We start from the raw sequence: 9,246 nt of genomic DNA, 5'->3' as shown, positions 1-9,246 counted from the left end.
TTGTACGCATGTCTTTTATTTCACTGTGAGAAATATTTCCATGTGTTCCATATGCTAGACTGCAGTCAGTCATGACTCGATATTGTAGTGTGATAAGGAATTCATACTTAAATATCCTGGTGTCCTGGCCAAATTTCCCCCTGGCCTTTACCAATCACGGCCTCCCAATAATCCCCATCTATCAGTTCGCTTCATCACTCTGTTCTACTCCCCACTGATGGCTGGGGTGTGGTGAGTGTACTGGAGCACTGTGGCTGCTGTCGCCTCATGCAGGTGAGGCTGCACATTGGTGATGGTGGAGGGGAGTCCCCATTGCCTGTACAGTGCTTTTTGTGGAGTGTCCAGAAAAGTTTTACATAAAAGTGTTACAACTTTTGGATGTGCATTTAAAAATGCATTAAAAGATACAAAGCACTTCCAAGTGTTCTTCTTCCACCACAGTTTCCACACTCATGCTCCTCATTCACTCAGACACCTGCATTGTGCTGAGGCACGGGCTTCCACAGGAGTGCTGAAGTCCTGCTCTTCTATCTGAGACGCAACAGGGTGGAAAGGCGTCGGTGCAGCCAGTACGATCCAAAATGGGGTATCTGGAGAAATAACATCCCTAAATTATGTTATGTTCATTCCAATCACTTTCAGAAACTTTTTTAAAGGAAAATGAAACTTTTTGATCAAAATACTTAATCAACATCATACTTTCATCAGTGATTCTGTTACTGTGTTTAATGAAGTACCTTAATGGTTGTTTGCTTAGCAGAAGTCCACTTGTGCAGATTTACAATAAGAATCAACATAAAAGTATACAGTGGATACAACCACAAGAAAATGATCACACAGATAAGAATACTGCTTCCTGCCTTGAATCTTAATGTTGTTTCAAACCCTAAGTCAACTATTTATATACTCAGCCATTGCTTTACAAGCAGTAATAGGTCCAAAACCACTTAAAAGAAACACTCAAGTCTCTATGAAAGTCTCCAGTTTGCTCCAAGTGTTCACTGGACAGACTAGTTGAGTTTAGGTATGTTTCTGAAGTATCTATATACAGTAGATTGGCATCATAATTTGCTAAGTATGTGTAGCAACACGCTGACTTTACCTGAAAAATGTTATACCGTGCATATCTTGTACACATGAACAAATATGACAAACTATTCAATACTTCTTACTCAACAATAATGGTTTATTGCGGTATTTTAAAAAATCTTGTGCTGTCAAAATAAAAATAAAACATTCTATAAAATGTTCAAATCTGTGAATATTATTTTAGCAATTAGGCATATAAATATTTTACAGAATAACCAGTATGATTATCTGAACGGGAACTGTAAGGTTGAGACAACAGGAGGTATATTTATGCACCGCTCGTTTCAGTGCCCTTTTTACAGATGTATTCACCATTTAGGTCCATTAGATCTACGCGCATCCTCACCGAACCGTCATTTCTCTGCACTATTGCAGCGGCCCGCACCCAAGCCCAAGCGGTACCATGGCCCATCTATTACCGGCTTCTTAGGCCTTTTCTGTGCAGTAGCTTGAGCTCACCGTTGCCGTTAAAAACATCACCGCATACAACCTCAGCAGTGTGTATTTTGTGCCTGTTACATCGTTCACCATTCCGGTTTTACTAAACCCCATGTACTAAATGTTTTTAAGCCTATAACGGGAGCGTTGTTAACTTTTACAATAGCAAATGGGACAATGTGTGTTTTTGTCACTCAATGTTTAGCCTTAGCGTGCAAGCACCGACTGTGAGAATTACTTCACCAATATAAGCTCAAGGCTTTACCCTATACCTATACTGTAGGTATTTACGGTAGGTTTACCTCTTAACAGACGGTTCAGTGTCTGCTTTGAAATTGTCTCGAGTCTCCGTGTCCAATATGAAGGTGATATATGTCCCAGTGGCCGTGTAAATAGCAGTACAATCTCTTTTCCTTTAGCGTCAGCTGTTCCCACGAACAAGACCCCTGACATGTTGCTGGAGTCGTTTTCTGGGTTGACCCTACATATTTTCCTGGGAAGTTTGCAGTCCTTCCTAACAGCCGGGCCCTGGCGCGTCTGCTCCTCTTCGCTGTCCGGAGAGTCTCGGCGCCGCCGCGGACAGCTTTCCGTTCCGGTCGCGTATCAACGAGTCGGCTGGTGTTCCGACGTCACACGTCTGGGTTTTCAATTTCAAACCCACGATCAATTGTCAAGTACAAACGGCCTGCAGTTCCCCCCAGGACCGGTTTGTAGCAAGCCGTTGAACACGTGCGCCTTTCTTTTCGTTGTCCTCTTGCTCAGTTAGGGTAAAGACGCTGCTTGACACACCTCCATTGCTCCTCCCTGTTGTCCGTTTCTACCGTTTCTCGCGTCAGTTTGCTTTTTAATTTAATCCCTTTCTTGCTCAACACTACCCTGTCAGAATCCCAGTACGGTATGTTGCCTAGTACTATGCTGTGTCGTCTTTACGTGATATATATACAGGAGACACGACCAGTTGAATATTATCTCGCTTCCTTATTCTGCTCCACCCAGCGTCTCTCAACCGTCTCCGCGCTTCTCGCACTTTCACCGCCGAGTCACGTGGTACCAGATCCGCGCGCGCTGCCGCACTTGCTCTCGCGCTACACTTGGTTTATAAGCGAGAGGCAGCGAGACCGAGGAAAATAACCGTGTTGTCTCGGTCATGCCGAATCACAGGTCCGCAAATATATTTTCTGAATAACATTAAAACATTATAATGCTCACAATCTTTGTTTCAGTTACAAACGTTATAGGTTATTATACCTTAATAGCAGTACTGCAATACTGTCACTTTGCTTGTTTTTAAATAAACGAGGGATAACGAAAGCACGGGAACCAACCGTCCCCTCTCAGTCCTCTTCATTTACACTGACGGCGATTCCGAGCTTGTAGAGCTGGTCTTGATAGTAGCGAATTAATTTGAAGTTGACACAGCAACACCAAAACCGTTCAGGCCCGTCGAGTGCTGTCATCGGTACTACTTACACTTACAGAAGAAAAACATGTGGAGGCCGTTCACTTAGAGGTTTGTTAGTGTGCCCATGGCTCGTTAGCACTTTACTTACAACCTCAACCGGTTTTACTTTTCACTTCTGTCAGCTGTCTGAACTTTACAATTTCTGTTCAGATAATCACATTAGTTATTCTGTCGATAATATTTTGAATGCATAATTTTAATCATCTTTAAAAATTTGTAACACAACAAAATGTTTTATTTTCATTGTATGCACATTTCACCTGACAGCTTCATGGTCTTAGTTTTACTGAGATACCATTTTACATTATGATTAGTATGTCATATTTGTTCTTTTTGTGTATTTAGATTATGAGAATTATACAGAGATTATGCAAATTATTATTATTTTCCCATATAAATGCTTTATCCAGAAAAGTGTTACATGAGTATAAAAATTATTATTAATCATTATTTATATCCAAGAAATTGGATGTGCATTTTAAAAGTTATTAAAAGGTACAGAGCACTTCCAAGTGTTCTACTTCCACCACAGTTTCCACACTCATGCTCCTCATTCACAGATGTGCTGAAGTCCTGCTCTTCTATCTGTGATGCTACAGGGTGGAAAGGTGGAACCTGGAGAAATAACAATATCCTGAAATTGTGCTCATTTTCAAGTAGAGTTGCAGAAAGCCTGTTAATCACAATGATCCAAATCACCATCATACTTTAAGTTTAGCAGATGTTCTTTTATAATGCTCTTGTGCAGATTTATAATAATAATATAATAATAACTGCTTCAATGTTCCTGCCTTGAATCTTATGCTGTATGTAACACTAAATGTAACATTTATATACTCAGCCATCACTATACAGGTGTAAGTACATCCAAAGTTTGCTCATGTGCAAAAGCTCCTCAAGGCACCCTTAAATTCCCATTAACAATAGTCTGCAATTCTATCTAATTGACTGTAATCTGACACAAACCGGTTGGAGTTTTTGGGACTGATCCATGAAGTATTGAGTACCCTGTCAAAACAAAATAAATGTTCCAAAATCTTTCCACAATTTACTAAGAATTAAAAACAGAAATTATTACATTTAAAAACTGTTTATTCCCGCTATTAATTTCAAGCTCAGATTTGCACAGGTGCAGCACATTACTGTACCTCAACAGTCCCAGTTTGTTGATTGGCTCCACCTGTGTAGGAAATTAGTGGCTCATCTGTTGTCAGTTCCTTTGTAAATATAAGTACTCCTCTCTCTCTCTGCAAAGTCCTACCGCATCAGCATAGTAGAGACTTTCCAAAAAAAAAGATGAAAGAGCATTCCACATAAATCAGAGATAGGATTATAGAGACACACAAATGTGGGGAAGGCAGATGGAAGCTCAGTGCAGTCCACTGTACAGAAGTGGAAGAAGTATGAAACTACAGCCACACTGCCTAGATCAGGCCGCACCCCCTAAAATGAGTTGCCAGACAAGGCCATTTATCAGAGAAGCTACTGAGAGGCCAGCCATGACCGTGAACGAGCTACAGAAGTCAGTGGCTGCGATGCAAGATCATGTAGATGGGTCAACAGTCTCCAAGGCACTCCACAAAAAGGATCTTTATGGGAGGGTTGCAAGGAGCAAGCCCTGGTTGAAAGAAAAAAGAGTTTCCAAAACACCATCTAGCAGATAGTCTTGTGGTCTGATGAGACTGAGTGGAAGTTTTGTGCCTCAATTGTAAGCAGTATCTATGGCACAAATCAAGGACTGCACATCAGCCAGGTAACACCATCCCCACTGTGAAGTATGGTGGTGGGAGCATCATGTTATGAGGATGCTTTTCTGTGGCAGGGACTGGCAATTTTGTGAGGATCGATGGGAAGATGAATGATGCACATTACAGACAAATCTTAGACAAACACCAGCTACCCTCTGACAAAAAGCTCAAACGGGGGAGGAAGGTGGTCTCTCAATAGGACAAGAATCCGAAGCACACTGCAAGAGCAACACTGGAGCGGCTTAAAATGAAGAAAATAGATATCCTTGAGGGGCCCAGTCAGAGTCCTGACCTTAATCCCATCGGAAATCTGTGGCAAGATCTCAGACTCGATGTCCATCGCCACTCCCCAGCTAACCTGACCAGTCTGAGCAATTTTTCCAAGGAGGAATGGGTTAATTTTGCTCCATCTCAGAGTGCAACATTAACAGAAACTTAGCCAGCAGTTGTTTTGGGAAGTAATAGCTGCTACAGGTGGATCAACTAAGAACTGGTCAAGGGGGATGAATACTTATTAAATGATGATATTTCATCTTTTTGCTTTTAACTAATTTGTTTTACTATCATCTTCCTTTTTTGGGAAGACTCTCTGAACATGAATATGTGACTCACAACTGTACAAACGACACACAAATGTAAACAATAAAAGTCCAGGCTGTGAGATTCTTATGAGTGGAAAAAGGGATACTTTTTCAAGGCACTGTATGTATTACAACAAGTAGATTTTACCACAGTCTTGTGCGGTCAAAGACCGAATAAACCCAGTAGTGTAAAAGTACAATAGAGCATGAAGCTGTGTTTTTGGGCGGAGCGGTGGCTCTGTGGCTAAGGATCTGTGTCTGTGACTGGAAGGTTGCCGGTTCAAATCCTGCTTCCGGCAGAGGAATCCTACTCTGTTGGGCCTTGAGCAAGGCCGTTAACCCCAACTGCTCCAGGGGCGCCGTACAATGGCAGACCCTGCACTCTGACCCCAAGCTTCTCTCCCTGTGTGTGTCTCCTTGGAGAAAAGCTGGGGTATGCGAAAAGACAAATTCCTAATGCAAGAAATTGTATAGGGCTTATAAAGAAACATTATTATTATTATTATTATTATTAGATATCTGTCTAATGTCTGTTAATGAGCACAAGTCGCTCGCTGGGCCGCTCCTACAGGAGGGGGCGCTCTTGTTGCTCTGGGACACAGCTGTCAATCAAGTTCACTTCACGGGCCCGCACACCCGTGCAGCAGACAAACACCGCGGCGAGGTGTTCAAAGATCAGAGGGAGTTGTCTTTCTCGGCTCCTTTTCTGAGGCACCCGGGGTCAGACGCGTCTATTCTGCTCACACATCAAATACGGTGTCAGAGTGAGATGACCTACCTTCAGACCTGCTTGTGCCAAAGGAGATACCATATGAGGACAGATTTAACAGTAAGACTGCTCCTTTTTTCGCTTTTTTTCATGAACTTTTAGAACGAACGGCTAAATCGCTAACAGCCCAGCACCGTCTAGACTAGAGCACAAGGGCGGGAAGGGCTCTGGTTGCTAGGCAACGTAGGCAGGCTGCACCCTCCCGTCGGTAAATAGAGAGTTTCCGAGGGGTCGGACTGTGGGAAGCTGCGCGGACTCCCAGAGAACGTACTAGTGAAAGAGCAAAAATGAGAAAGACAACTCAGAGGCTTCTGAGGAAGGAGATGACATTACCACACTTTAAAAATGGAGTAAACTCCTGTCTCCACGTATTAAATTAGTCCTCCAGAGGCTAGCATAATTTGTCATTTTATACCGTCACTCCTATAATGCTCTTAACAGTTTAAGATACAGCCCAGAGGAGCGAAGAATAATACTGGAAGAAGTTGCCACTCTATCAGAGCTCGTCCTAGTGAGGACAGAAGCTGATTTGTATAAACACAGGTATATAGAGTATATGGATCAGTTATTAGTTGTGAGTACTCGCTAAAAAGTGCCCCTTTGAACGAGAGATGTGTACAGTATATTGGACCATTAAAGACAACGTTATACTCCCATAATTATATTTTCAGATTTGTCCTTGGAGAGGCATGGTGCTACAAGAGGTACTACACCATGGACTGACTTCTCAGCGAAGAGAACACACACACACACACACGTGGAAGAGTGATTTAGAGAGCCCAGTTTACCCAGGAGGAAAGGGGGGAACATGCAAACTCCACACCAAGCATGTTCTGGCTGGGCCCAGGCATTTAGAAACAGCAGGGTGAACCACCAAACAAGGTGTCGGATCTCAGAACTCAGTCAAGCTGTATTTAACAAAAAACTATGACAAATACTGAAAACCCTGTTGAAAACTCTGATATTAATAAACCTTTGAGAGGGTGACCTCAGAAATCTTTTACCTTCAGCATCTTATTAGAAGTGCTCACAGTTAAATGTGGACATCTATGCAATTAGCTACTCATACCCTTTCAAAATCACAGTTACCCAGGGGTGCCACAGACCTGCAAGGCCAAATGCCACCTCGATCTTTCTCCAGGTGACCACAAAAATAGCACTCAACAAGAACAAGTAAAGGTGCCTCAGAAAAGGAGCCGAGAAAGACAACTCCCTCTGATCTTTGAACACCTCACCGCTGTGTTTGTCTGCTGCAGAGGAATGACTCCATTAAAGTCTCAACACCCCCCGACAAGGAAGACCCCTCGGCTGCCACAGACCCCAAAGTCTGTGCCCCCCCCCCCACCTCCACTTCTACAGGTAGAGAGGCGGGAAGGCTCGTCTTTTAGCTATGACTTACTGGGTCATATCTGCCTGAATAGCACCTCGCTCATACTTTACCCTTATCTGCATTTCAGAGGTGTTTGTTGGTTCACAGAATCACAAACTCTAATGTAGCAACTCTCTAGTCTCCAACTAGAGAGAACCTCCCTACAAGTCTCGGGGCTCCGAGACGAACATGGGGATGATGCACAAAAGAATCAGAGCTGCCCTCACAGGCCCACACCCCAAAAACTGGGCAACGGCTGCAACCCCTTGTCAGGAAATGGACGTTTCTCAGCAGGAATCAAAGACCCAGAGACAGGGCAGAGCAACATGAGTTACAGAGACACCAAGTGAACATTGAGGGTTCGAGCAAAATATTATTAGACAGGACAGATACTTTCACCCCAGGGGACCATTTCACACTGTCGGAAACTAAAAGGCATTTTAGGCAGGAGGAAGTATGGGAAACACTTCTTTACACACAGAGTGGTAGGTGTCTACAACAGGCATCTCAGGTAGGTAACTGAGACCCAAACTCTTTTAAGAAAAGTCTGGAGGAAATTCTACAGTCACTTTGCAAGTAAACCGCCTCAGCCTCAGTCTTAAACGAGATGTTCATTTTACATTTTAGAAATTAGCTCTTTAAAAGAACAAACCTTGTCTTGTACACTCGATTAAACTATAGTTCAAACAACATGTAAGTCCATTTTATTCATTGTTCCTTTTTTCCCAGAAAAGCACAGCCAGTAGAACAGCTGCAAAGGTACTCCAACAACGAGGATCCTGACCCGTCCCCTGACAGCTCCAACACAGGCCAGCACCAGCACACTGCCGCCAGGACTCCCTGTCAGTGTGAGTGTCTCTGGGCCACATGCCATCAACCAGTGCTTAGATTTTACCTGTTTTTACATGTAACATGTACTTACAAATTGTGACAAAACTCCTCTTCACAAGCCTAGGTAAACTGAATGAGTGCCTTCTCTGCTCTTCAATGTCAGTTCTGTATACAGAGTGAATATTTTGAAAACAAGAGAAATGGCAAATTCTAAGGTTATGAAGAGAAAATGATCTGGATAAAAGCAGGTTGTCCAGTGACAGTCCCCAGTCAAACATACTCCACTATCGTCTTCCTTGTCACTTTGCAGATTTTAGATTTAAGTCACATCAGCCCGTCTCTTCTCCAGGTTGGCTCCAGTCTTGTCGACTGGAGTGCCCATGTCATCACCTACAGTACGTCCTGGCTGGGCAGCGATGGAGACAGCGACAAGGTGCTCTGCAGTTGCTTTCAGGAGGAGCCTGGCATCTCCCAGGAGAAACAAGACAGGTCAGGTGAATCCCAGTATCAGAGCAGCACTGACAGCTCTCAAGAGGGCTCATATACTCTCTGGGATGACTGCAAAGCGACTGAGGTCTGAACAGAAAACTTTAGGTGCTGTGGTGCTTGTCCTAAATCTTTAGGACAAGGTGCTTTGGAGTTGCAATTGCCAGGACCCTGGCGTCTCCCAGGAGAAGGAAGACGGGTCAAGAGAAACAAAGTCTCTGAGCAGCACGGACAGCACGGACAGACCTCAACACTCTGATGACAAGGAAGACACCCCGAGATCTGCGACCCCCACTTCTACGGGTAGGGAGGCTCATCTAGTAACTAAGAAAATCACCACCCTTGTCTCGGCAGACAGCTGATTAGAGATTTTATTACGTCGTTAAACTTCCCCAGAGTAACAGAAAAGGCAAACCAGGTACTTTATCGGACTCCGCATTTCAGATTTGTTCGTTGTTGGTTCCTTGAATTAC

At 43.5% G+C, this 9,246-nt stretch overlaps 2 long non-coding RNA genes across 3 annotated transcripts; one reads left to right on the top strand and one right to left on the bottom strand.

Moving 5' to 3' along the window:
- Positions 1 to 327: 327 nt before the first annotated feature.
- LOC148658658 (uncharacterized) lies at positions 328 to 2,859 on the bottom strand. The gene is made up of 2 exons (XR_015940566.1): positions 1,830 to 2,859; positions 328 to 590 (listed from the first exon to the last, which is right to left on the bottom strand). It is a non-coding gene; the product is annotated as an uncharacterized LOC148658658 (long non-coding RNA).
- A 3,098-nt stretch (positions 2,860 to 5,957) lies between these two features.
- On the top strand, positions 5,958 to 9,003 carry LOC148658657 (uncharacterized). 2 transcript variants are annotated; one of them, XR_015940116.1, is made up of 4 exons: positions 5,958 to 6,147; positions 6,759 to 7,446; positions 8,186 to 8,304; positions 8,637 to 9,003. It is a non-coding gene; the product is annotated as an uncharacterized LOC148658657 (long non-coding RNA). The 2 variants fall into 2 exon arrangements; XR_015940117.1 differs by having other exon boundaries at positions 8,598 to 9,003.
- Positions 9,004 to 9,246: the final 243 nt, after the last annotated feature.

Source organism: Lepisosteus platostomus, chromosome 7, assembly GCF_059453375.1.
Source record: "Lepisosteus platostomus isolate fLepPlt1 chromosome 7, fLepPlt1.hap1, whole genome shotgun sequence".
In the NCBI taxonomy this organism is placed as follows: Eukaryota; Metazoa; Chordata; class Actinopteri; order Semionotiformes; family Lepisosteidae; genus Lepisosteus; species Lepisosteus platostomus.
The sequence above is the reverse complement of the archived record's forward strand: the minus strand, read 5'-3'. Positions and strand labels throughout refer to the sequence as shown.